Consider the following 10,043-nt stretch of genomic DNA (forward strand, 5'->3'; position numbering starts at 1 on the left):
AGAGAGAGAGAGAGAGAGAGAGAGAGAGAGAGAGAGAGAGAGAGAGAAATCTTAGAGATGCAGAAGGGGAAACTGAATCTCAGAGAAAGAAAATGATTTTCTCAGGCAGCAAATGAGCCAGACATCAAATCCTGGTTCTGTGACTCCAAATCCATTTAAATTTCAAACTTTCTCAATCAGATCAAACAGCTTCTCCTGACCCTGTATAGGAGGCATCTTGGGGAGCTGTGTATGTTTGTAACTCTAGAAAGTTTTACAAAACAGCGGCAAATTCATTTGGTGTACTGAGGGAACAAAGGTGGGACTTTCCCTGTAGGTTTCCCTTAGCAGAGGGACATTCAACACAAGAATATACACAGGGCAAAAGTCCCTGGTAACCTAACATAAATGCAGCCAATATTCCTGACTGGATTTCACGGACCACTTCCCTGTCTCCTTGTGCTGTATTGCTATAGGTCTAAAGGAATGTGATAGTCACGTCTCTCATACACCAGCATCTTTGTTGTGTTCCCACTTTCTTAGTTCAGCTGAAGCTCCTCCCCACTCTGTGTTGTTTAGTTATGTTTGACTCTTCATGACCTGTTTGAGGTTTTTTTTTGGCAGAGATACTAGAGTGCTTTGCCATTTCCTTCTCCAGCTCATTTTAGAGATGAGGAAACTGAGGTAAACAGGGTAAAGTGATTTACCCAGGGTCACACAGCTAGTGTCTGAGGCCAGATTTGAACTGAGGAAGATGAGTCTTCTTGACTCCAGGCCCGGTGCTCTATCCATTGTACCACCCAGCTGCATTAAAGACCCAATCTGTACTAATACCAATGTTTATGCAATCCTCTCTGCTCTTCCCTAAATGCATCTCAATACTGAGGAGAGGGTCAAGGCTGGTACAGTGCTTACATTATCAATTACCATCTTCTGAATAAACTGAATTCTTATTGAGCCACCCTGTATGCCTAGTCCTATTCTAGGCATGGAATGGAAAGAATATCGGATGTCTTGTCCTCTTCTGAATTGTCTTACTCCCCTAGTTTTAATTTCATTCCTTGTGGTGGGAATTTATAGGATCTTAAGACCAGACATTTAGAGATAGAAGTGGACCTTCGAGACTATTGATTCCAAGCCCTTCATTTTACAGATGAGGTAACTGAGGCACAGAGAGGTTAAATGATTTGCTTTGGGTCACAGGATAGTAGGTGTCTGATGCAGGATGTGAACTGGGGTTTTTCTGACTCCTAGTCCAATGTTCTAGCCATGGTGCTACCTAGCTGCCTCCCAAGTAGCAGGACAAAGGAATAAGTGGGAGAAGGCATGAGGGTTCTGGGCCCCCACATACCTGATCTCCTTTTCTCTTCCCCTCTCTTCCTGTCCTGTAGCTCACCACAAGCATGAGGTACAGTTCACAGTAGTGGGCACAGGAAACTCCCTCTTGGACCTCACCATGGTGGACTTCGTAGATGACATGCAGGTGTTCTTCTATGACAAACAGAACAGCCAGCTCATGGCCAAGCAGGCCTGGATCTCCCAGGTCCTGGGGGCCAAGTGCATGGAGAAGACTCAGCAGAAGTTAATAGACCATGAGAAGAGCTTCCTCTGGTTCCTGAAGAAATTGAGACAGAATGACACCAAGAGTGACAGTGAGTCAACTCTTCTCTTCTTTCCACTAAACCTTCCTTGCCCTCCACTTTCTTCTGCTTTTCTCTTCATTGAGCCCCATGGTTTCCCTTCGTAGGAGACCATGATAATGGACTAAGGCTCAGGATCAAAGATCATTCTGGGGGGGGGGCAAGACTTAGGCTTCATTGAACTGTATCTGTTTCCTGGGGTATTGGCTCTTCCTCTTGGGAATGGTCCAAAGGTCTTTGCCTTTATCCTTAGAATTGTCCCTTCCTACATTTTCTCAACTCCAATTTGAAGTAGTTATTCTCCTGCTCCTCCATAATTTACCATCTGTTGTGATTTCAACCCTTTTCCTACTGAATCTCGGCCCAATGCTCATTCCACTCTACCCCTGCCTCCAAATCTCCCCTTACAGAGAACATCACACTGCAGCTCTTTGTGGTTTGTGAATCTCACGACATAGGCAACCAAATCAAGATTGCTGTGGATGGCGAGAATTTCTGCTGGCTGGGTGAGATCGGACAATGAATTTTCATGATGTCTGAGGCTGAGTCTTTCAAACTTATTCTGATGAGTACCTTCTGGGCCAATCAGAAGGCATACTACATGCAGGAATATTGTTATGGCATCATGAAAAAAATTCTGCAGCACTCAAGCAGAGAGAAGAATGGTGAGTCTCTGTTCCTGTCTATCTCCAACAAGTCGGTCCATGCCATCTCTGCATTTTCTAGGTAGTAGCTGATGCCCTTATGTGGGAAATCAAAGAACTGTGTTTTAATCCTGGCTATAGCTCTAGTTACTCTCAGAATGATAAAGGACTGTTGTTCTGTATGCTTTCGCTCAAGGGAGGAAAGTCAATCTCTAATGTGTCATTATCACGTGGAGGTGACCCTGGGATGTCTAGGGCTACACTTGCTGAGTGCAAGCTCTGTTTGACCTCACCAGGCACAAAGGCAGACTGGGTCTCCGTCTTAAATAAAGGTGGTAATGCTTACCATCAAAAGGAAAGTGCCACGTAATGAAGATTTGGGGCTGTTTTTGACAACAGTTGCTGATGGAGTGCCAGCTAAGGCAGGGAAACACAGAATTGCTGAATTTGAGAGTTGGAAGATACTTCAGTGACCGTAAATGTCACCCTGATACCTGAAAATCAATTCCTACTGTAATATATTTATGGTCCTCTCGTCTCTGACTGAAGCCTTATAAGGAAGGGGAATCCATTGCCTCTCAAGGGACCCCATTTCACTTTGGGAAAACTCAAGTTATTAGGAAGTTCTTTCTAACCACCAGCCTAAATTGACCTCTTTGTGAATCCCCCTTCTCTATTGCACCTGCTTGTCCCCTCTGGTTTCTAATCAATGAGTCTAAGCTCTCCGCCATGTGACAACCCTTTGGCTATCATATCCTGAACACCCCATACCAAAGATTTCTCTTCTATAGGCTAAACATTCCCAGTCCTTTAATCAATCTTCCTGTAGCATGGACTCCAAGCCCTTCACCATCCTGGCTGCCCTCCTCTGGACACTCTTTAGTTTATTAATGACCTTCATATTTAGTGGTGCCAAGAACTGAACCCAGTAGTCCCTATGTGGGCTGATAAGGACAGAGTAGAGAGGAAAATCATCTCCTCATTGCTGGAATGCCTCTTTGAATGCATTCTGAGATCCCATGAGCATTTTTTTGGTTGCCATATCACAATGATGACTCATCTTAGGCTTGAAGTTCATTAAAATGCCCAGATAATTTTTCAGTACAACTTTTGTCTTGCCATGCCTCTCCCATCTTTCACTTATGAAGTGCATTATTTAAACAACTTTACATTTATTTCAATTGAATTTCATCTTGTTAGACTCTGCTCAATTTTTTAGCCTGTCAAAGTTTGGATAGATTCTGCCATCCAGGGTGAGAGCTCCCGTCTCTCAGCTTTGCATAATTTTCAAATTTGATAATCATGCCACCTTTGACTTTTTTCCCATCATTGATAAAAATTTCAAACTTCAGAGTCAAGCACAGATCACTGGGGCCCTATACTGCCAGGCTGACATTGAGCCATCACAGCTAACTCTTTAAAATCTGGCCATTCAACCAGTTTTTAATGCATTTTAACTATCTTCTAGCCCACATCTCTCCATCTTTTCCACATGGATAGCATAATACCTTATAGAATGCTTTACTAAAATCTCAGTAAACTCTATCCACAGTATTCTCCATATCCAATAGTTGAGTAGTACTGTAAAAAAAAGAAATGGGGTTAGTTTGGTATGATCTGTTCTTGATAAAGCCATATAAGCTCTTGACAATCACTGCTTCTTTTTCTAGATGTTCTCCAAGGATTAAAAAAAAATAATCTATTCTAGGGGCAGCTAGGTGGTGCAGTGGATAGAGCACCAGCCCTGGAGTCAGGAGGACCTGAGTTCAAATCTGGCCTCAGACACTTAACACTTACTAGCTGTGTGATCCTTGGCAAGTCACTTAACCCCAATTATCTAACAAAAAAAATGGACAAGAAAAAAATCACAAACTTAAAAAAAAAAAAATCCGTTCTAGAGTTTCTCCAGGAATCCAGTCAAGCTCAGTGGTCTGAATTTTCAGACTCTTTTCTGTTCCTCTTTTGAAAATCAGGACATTTTCCCATTCCCAGTCCTATGGTAGGTGCTCCATTCTCTACTATTTTTTATGTCATTGACAGTAAATGAGCCATCATATCTGCCAGTATTTTTCAGTACTCCCAAAATGTTGTTCATCTGGGACAGGTGATTTGACTTCATCAACAGCAACCAAGTGTTCTTTTACGGTTTTCTTACTTGTCTGGGAGTATCTCTGTCTCTCCCACCCCCCTTAGCCTTTTTTTTTGCTTAGGCATTCCCACTGCAAAAGTCATTCTCTTTTTTTTTTTGGGCAAGTCACAGGGTCACACAGCTAGTAAGTGTCACGTGTTTGGTCTGAGGCCATATTTGAACTCAGGTCCTCTTGAATTTAGGACTGGTGCTCTTTTCACTGTGCCACCTACCTGCCTCCATAGGTTTTTTGCTTTTGTTTTTTGGTGAGGCAATCGGGGTTAAGTGATTTGCCTATGGTCACACAGCTAGTAAAGTGTCAAGTGTCTGAGACTCGACTTGAACTCAGGTTCTCCTGACTCCAAGGTTGGAGCTCTCTCCACTGCACCACCTAGCTGCCCTCAAAATCATTCTCTTTTGAAAAGAAAATAGAAGCATAAAAATAATTGAGCAGCTTTGCCTTCTCTCTCTTTAGTTATCATTATTCCATCCACCCCCAAGCAGTGATCCTATCTCATCTTAATGCTTTTCTTTCTCCAAATAACTTAAAAACATCCTTTTTATTGTTATCCTTGCTTTTCCTCACCAGGTAAAGCTCATTCTGAGCCTTAGTATTACATGACAATGGCATTGTCATCTATTACCTGCCCTTGCTTATATATTCTGCATTTCCCTGTGTATCTGTATCAGTTTCTTTAGACAACTCTCCATTTCCCTCTTCATCAGAATTGTTTCCCTTTGCTTCTTCAGAGTTTCATTTTATAACATTTTCCATGCCTCCTGGGTGGACTTCCTCTGTAGAATTTTGATCCATGATGTCCTCCTTAGCCTTCCTCTGAACTCTTTGAAATCTCCTCTCCTAAAATATAAGGTACATGTCAGACTAGATCTGGAATTTCTATTCCAAGGTCTAGGAGATAATGTTCACTTCCACTCTGGGTTCCTATCTCTTCAACCCAGTTGTGTGCTAGTAAATTCTTACTAACTGGCTGGGGTGGGGAATATGCATAATATGCTTTTAAGTTTAATTTACATTATATACACTTTCTCCATCAATTTTTTAAGTCTAGGAGATCAACAAAACAGTAACAAGATAATTTGCAGCATTTGTTGATTTCTAAGGTGTAACTGCTAATGATGAAAATTTAAACCTGTATGTTTAAATCTGAGGAGTTTAAATTTAAACCTGTAGGTTTGAACTGGCTCTTGCACACCTCTGTTTCTACCCCCAGAAACCAGTCCTTCTTTATTAGTGAGAAAATGATTCAGGAAAGAATTTCTTTTATTGGCTTCTTTACAATTTAAAGGATGAAGTTGTCCCTAAGCCAAGTCACTGTGTTATTAGCTGTTGTGCTTTTGGTAGAGAGAGCTTCAGTGGATGTCTGGACAAGAGTCTCACGTCACTGCTATAGCATGCCTCTGTTAGGGGGAGTTTGTGATCCTGAGGGCCTGTGATCTTCATCATTGAAGGGAATAAGCACATGTATGAAATCATGAATCTGATCACTGGAGAATATTGAAATATTGAAGATGATTCTGACTTTCAACTCATTGACTTCTTGTTAGGTTAAAAATGTGGTGACATCTTTGTCATGAGTATCAACAAACACTTATTGAGGGCCTACTGTGTGTAGGGGAGAATGGAGCAGTATAAAGTGGGTACAGAAGGAGTATAGAATGAATAATGTATTATTATGCCTTCAAAGACCTTACAGTTTGCCAGATCTTAGAGGCTATGACAATAAGGGAAGTGAAGGGAGGGAGAGACAGAATAATGGAAAATAAACATGGAGATTAGTGCATGCTCTCTTGTCTAACCTTTGTCTTCAGTGCCCCCTGAAGTGACCGTGCTCTACCATGAAGCTGTGGATGGCATCATCATCCTCTCCTGCTCTGCCACAGGCTTCTACCCCAGCTCCATTCTGTTGCACTGGCAGAAGGGTAGGGACATAATTGGGGCAGAGAAGGAGAGTTCCAGCAGCACCCTGCCCAACGCTGATGGCACTTTCTACCAAAGAATCATCATTGAGCTCCCATCGGGGGACCCAGGGACCAATTATGATTGTGTGGTGGACCATATTGAACTAGGAACACCAAAAGTATTTCCTGGTGAGTGCCTGGCTTGAACTTGCTGGTTGGAGCCCCAGGAAGATAGGCAATGAAATATTGCTGACCCCTGCCCTTTCCCCTAGCTTCTCCAGAATGGGCCCAGAGGGGCAGGTTCCCTTTGGTGTACTTCCCATTACTACTTGGGAAGATTCTCACCTATATTAACTGTCTGCTCTTTACTCCGATACCTCTTAGTACCTGGAAAACCCACTAAGAAGAGTACCTGGACTGTGACACTCAGCATTCTGGGGGTTGTCATCTTTGTGCTGAGCTGTGCTATGTCCTTTATCCAGTGGAAGAAGACAAATACAGGTGTGTGTCTGAGGAGAGAAGGAATAGAACAAGAATTGTAGGTCTCTAGGGAATGGAAGACATTAAAGTAGGAACTAAAAAAAAAGAGCTTTGTGAAAAGAATCCCATAAAGTTCAGGGATACTACCAAGGTCAACTTGTCCACACTGTACCTGACTGAACAACAATTCTGACAAGTAGGCAATCTGCCTTGAGCTAATCACAACAGGAATGGAGGACTCAGTACCTTGTATGGCAGCTCTCTCCCCTTTTGAACTACCCTAACTGTTATATAGATATTTCTCTTACGTCAAAGCAAAATTTCTCCTTCCTCTCAACCTCTGGTGATTTCCGCCTATGACTCCTAGTTCTATACTCTGGTGCTACATCTAATCCCTCTTCCATGTGGCAGCCTTGCAAACACTTGAAGGCAGCTATCAGACCTTTCCTAAATCTCCTCTTCTCCAGGCTAAACATGATTCTCCCCAGATTCTCTCCCCAGATCACAGAATTTGAAAGCTCTAAGATATTTCATTATCAATCTAGTCTAATCTGGATACAAAAAGTATTGTCCAAAACCTCCTCACGTGGCATGGCATCTAATGCTCTCCCTATCAGGGTAGACTTCTGGATATGCTACAGCTTGCCAACATCCTTCCTTAAATGTGGCACTGGACACAATACTCCAGGTGGGCTCTGACCAGGCAGAGGACTGTGGGAACCTTCCTCATTCTGCATACTCCACCTTTCTCCTAATGTAGTTTAACATGATATTCACTTTTTCAGCTGTTATGACTCAAATTGAGCTTGCAATCCAGTTCCACACTTGGATTTTTACACACACACACACACACACACACACACACACACATACTGTTGTACAGTCATGCCTCCCCTAACCTGCTGTTAGCAGCTTACAATTGATTTTTTATATCCAAACTTTAGACTTTACATTTAGTTCTATTGTATTTCATCTTATTAGCTTTGGCTCATGTTTCTATTCTGTTTTGATCTTTTCAGATCCTGACTGTCATCCAGCATGGGAACTCTCCCTTTTAGCTTTGTGTTGCCTGCCAATTGAAAGGATGCTAGTTATGACTTCATTAATTTCATTGATTAAATAATGCTGAAGATCTTAGGTCCAAAGATAGGTGCTTGGGGCTTTGGTCCAGTTGGCAGGGGAGAACTTGACCCTATCCTTAGGGACCCACAGATCTAACTGAGGAGACATACTCCTCATGTGCAGGCAGCTCCCAGCCTGATTTTCAAAATGCACAGTCCCTGTCTCTGGCAAAAAAACAGTTTGAGATCAGGTGTGGTCCTGCCTAGAGACAGGTACAAGTAAGAGTCACATTTCCAGATCCCTTCTAGACTTAACCTTTTTTTGTCATTCTAATTGTATTCCAGGCTACAGCATCCATGAGTGTGCCACAATGGAAGGTGAGACACAGGCAGGGAGTGGGGTGGGTGAGGGGGCAGAGGGGAGTAGTTGGGAAAGACCAAGAAATATAAGATGTCCCTATCCTCCAAGAACTTATGACTCCTGGGGCAGGGCAGAGAAGGATTCCATCTAATGGGGAACAGCAGCTGAGAAGGGAACTGGCTATGGTTGTGAGTCCATGTGTGTATGTGTGTGTAAATGCCAGATCCTTCATCCGTCTCCCTTTACCCACCCATGATGGGCCTTCAGAACAGAGGTGGGACATGGGCACAGAGAGATCTTTCCCTGGTAGTTGTTTTCTCAGGGTCAGGCTTCAAGGGAGACTATTTGCCCAGATAAAAGAAAGGTGGGAACCTCACATTTTCCCCTCAGACATACAGATGGATATTCAAGAACGCTAGAATAATCTGCAGTGCCAGCCTCAGAAACTCAGAAGACTAGCTTTAGCTGCTATTTGCCTGCCCTTGCTGAACTTGAGGAAAAGAAGTCTAATTGGAATGAAAAACCCCTCTTGGTGCCAGCCAGCCTGATCTCCTCCCTGGCCTCAGTGGCTTCCCTCTTCTCCTCCAACTTGGAGGTATGGCTCTTGCTGTTTATTGAACTGCTTAAAGGCAGAACCCAGGAGTAGAAGACCCTGGGTCTGGAGTCAGGGGGCTGGGCTTCAGTTGGTCCTCTGACAATAGTTGTGTGATCATGGACAAGTCACAACTGTCTGAGCCTTAGCAACTCTCTAAGGCAAGCTTGAGATCAAGTTGTGATACGCCTGTGTGGCAGGAGGCTCCAAGTCTTCTCCCACCAATAGATTCCCAGAGCTTTGTTTATGTGATATCTGAGTATCACAATGTAGTGAGCAGCTAGGTGGTACAGTGGTTAGAGCACGGAGCTTGGAATCAGAACGATTCATTTTCATGAGTTCAGATCTAGCCTCGGACACTTTCTAGCTATGGGACCCTGGATAAGTCACTTAACCCTGTGTGCCTCAATTTCCTAATCTGTAAAGTGAGTTAGAGAATAAAATGGCAAACCACTCCAGCATCTTTGCCAAGAAAACCTCAGATGAGGTCACAAAGGACCAGACATACCTGACAATAACAATCTCTGTACTTCACAGTGTGAGAGCTACTTTCACAGGGGCAGATCGCAAACCAACCAAGCCCTCTCATCCTATGCAGTTCTGGTCTTGTCCCATTTTTAAGCAAGTTCTCTGCAGAGGTTGAGTAATGATAGTAGCTCAATCAAACAAGCATCCATTAAGCACTAACTGTAAGGCAAGACACTCTACCAGGTACTGGAAATACAAAGCAAAAAGCAGAATCCCTGCCCTCAAGCAGCTTACCTTCTAATGAGGGAGACACGAACAGAAATAACTATATCCAAACCCAAATCCGTATAAAAGAGAAACAACTTACTTTTCATTTGTTGTCTCAATACATACTCATGACCACTTTATAATTGAGGCTGTTGAGATATAATGAGGTCTACACACTCCTACCTTTTGCTGAACGTTATCTCTGGCAGATCTTAATAAGTGGGAAAAGCCTTCAAGGATGGTTCATTGACCAAGGACCAGCCTAGCTAATAACGCAGAAGCTCTTCACCAGCTTTGTGGCCATGAGATGATTTTTACAGCCAGAACAACTCTCAGGGTCCATTGAGTACGTCATAGAGGAGTTACCATCTGTGTTGAAAGAGGGAGGACCCTCACAGGTGAAATCACTAATCATTAAAGGTTTATAGTACAGTAAAATATTATTATCCAAGCTGTGAGTGTCTGCAGGTCTGAGGCTTAAGTGATACGTAGGAGAGGATGTT

General features: G+C 43.0%; 1 pseudogene; it reads left to right on the plus strand.

The window, feature by feature from the left end:
* LOC114031120 overlaps window positions 1–8,632 on the plus strand; it is a 17,756-nt pseudogene extending 9,124 nt beyond the window's left edge.
* The last annotated feature ends 1,411 nt before the right edge of the window (window positions 8,633–10,043 follow it).

The sequence above is a fragment of the Vombatus ursinus genome, unplaced genomic scaffold (genome assembly GCF_900497805.2).
Source record: "Vombatus ursinus unplaced genomic scaffold, bare-nosed wombat genome assembly UNPS02015066.1, whole genome shotgun sequence".
Classification (NCBI taxonomy): Eukaryota; Metazoa; Chordata; class Mammalia; order Diprotodontia; family Vombatidae; genus Vombatus; species Vombatus ursinus.